Raw genomic sequence first — 2,412 nt, forward strand, 5'->3', positions numbered from 1 at the left:
ACAGTTGTGTTTTGGGGGGATAGAAAATATTCTTCATCTATCCATCCATCCATCCATCCATCCACCCAAACCATCCGTCCATCCATCCATCCATCCATCTCTTCATCCATCCAGACCGTCCATCCATCCCTCCATCCCATCCCTCCATCCATCCATCTATCCATCCATCCATCCATCCATCCATCCTAACCATCCATCCATCCATTCAAACCATCCATCCATCTATCTCTTCATCCATCCAAACCATCCATCCATCCATCTCTTCATCCATCCCTCCATCCTATCTCTCCCTCCCTCCCTCCCTCCATCCATCCATCCTAACATACATACATACATCTCTTTATCCATCCATCCTAAACCTAATCCCAACTCCAATCCCAAACCCTAACCCTAAACCTAAGGTTAGGATGTATAAACACCCATCCAGCCATCCATCCATCCATCCATCCATTCATCCCCCAACCCGAAGCCCTAACCCTAGGGTTAGGGTGTATAAACACCCACCCACCCATCCATTCATCCATCCCCCAACCCCAAGCCCTAACCATAGGGTTAGGGTATATAAACACCCACTCACCCATCCATCCATCCATCCCCCAACCCCAAGCTCTAACCCTAGGGTTAGGGTGTATAAACACCCATCCATCCATCCATCCCCCAACCCCAAGCCCTAACCCTAGGGTTAGGGTGTATAAACACCAATCCATCCATCCATCCATCCATCCCCCAACCCCAAGCTCTAACCCTAGGGTTAGGGTGTATAAACACCATCCATCCATCCATCCATCCCCCAACCCCAAGCTCTAACTCTAGGGTTAGGGTGTATAAACACCCATCCATCCACCCACCCATCCATCCATCCATCCCCCAACCCCAAGCCCTAACCCTAGGGTTAGGGTGTATAAACACCCATCCATCCATCCATCCATCCATCCATCCATCCATCCATCCATCCCCCAACCCCAAGCTCTAACCCTAGGGTTAGGGTGTATAAACACCATCCATCCATCCATCTATCCCCCAACCCCAAGCCCTAACCCACCCATACATCCATTCATTGGTCCATCCATCTCTTTGTAAACATCCATCCAAACTCCTTGAAGTCCTGAGAAGCATTCTTCTAGGCACTGGGGACCAAGGATAGACCCTTGTTACTGCTCTCAGGAAGCTGATAAGCTGGAAGTTTCTACCACCACCATTGAATGGGAGTGGCAGACAAGGAACAGATCACTACACAAACAGTAATTCTCTGGGAATTGTGAGGAAGACACTCGGAGAGGACACAACTAGGGCCCTCCTTGTCCGGTGGTCAAGGTGGGCTTCTCTGTGAGCTGAGATGAAGCAGAGGTCAGGGATGTGGTCAAGAGAGTAGATAAGTGTGATCCCAGCGGGAGGAACAGAAGGTACAAAGCCTCTGAAGAAGGAAGGTCTTGGTGAGGTGGGAAGAGCGGAAAGAAAACTGGTGTCTGTGGGGGATAGGTTGGGGGACATGAGGCTGGGGAGGCCCAGAATCCAGGCACTGGAGTGGGGGTAGTGTGATATTGTGATGTTGACAGACTGCGGGTCAGTTGATAACTCCAGGTCAGGGGTTCAGTGCAGACCCCCTCCATTCTGTTTTACAATCTTTGCTTTTTTTAAAAAGGTTACTCTGAAAGGAGACCTCAAGGTCAAGATGGGCACTTGGAGGCTTTGGATGCCAAAGCAGTTTTATTTTGGCAAGTCAGCTGAAGGAGCACGTGGGCCTAAAATTAGGCAAGAGTGTGAGCTGAGAGCAGGTTCACACGCTTGAGACTCCTGCGATCAGATCGCTCGGCCTTCCCTGTCTGTTAATGGTACAATCTGTTCGGACCTTTGGAACATTCCTCAGCTTTTATTTAATGTAGGAAGAATCATTTCTGGAATTAGCATATAAATTGGCAGAAGTCAGCAGCTCTTGCAGAAAATTCCTTTCCCCATGTCAGGGTAGGGAGGCAAAGGCTCGTGAGGATGGATGGGTGGCCCAGTTCCCCTTCAAGGGGCAAAGACACGCTCTGTTTAAGGTACTCCAGGCTTTTTCCCAAAATATACATCTTGAGAAAGAAGATGTGTCCCTGGCCACAGGGGAAATGGGCTTGGCCAGGGAGGGCTGCTGGGTGCACGGGAAATTTTTCCAGTTGAGTGGGGCTGAGGGGACGTTTTCCCACAGGGCAGGCCTTTCGGCACAAGGTTATGGGGAAGGGAAGCCGAGAAATGTTCACCACCCTAGTTGTCATGTCTGGTCTGGTCGGAGGCAGATATTTTACACATTTTATAGCCCTATTAGTTCTAGGTCTTTGGGATAGGGGTGACCAGTTGATCATTAACTGTTTGCTACGTGTGGCATTCCAAACCCTGGCCGAGAGAGCTCAGCCCGCGTGCTGATTCCGCCTGGCT

This window comes from Nycticebus coucang, chromosome 14 (genome assembly GCF_027406575.1).
Source record: "Nycticebus coucang isolate mNycCou1 chromosome 14, mNycCou1.pri, whole genome shotgun sequence".
Classification (NCBI taxonomy): Eukaryota; Metazoa; Chordata; class Mammalia; order Primates; family Lorisidae; genus Nycticebus; species Nycticebus coucang.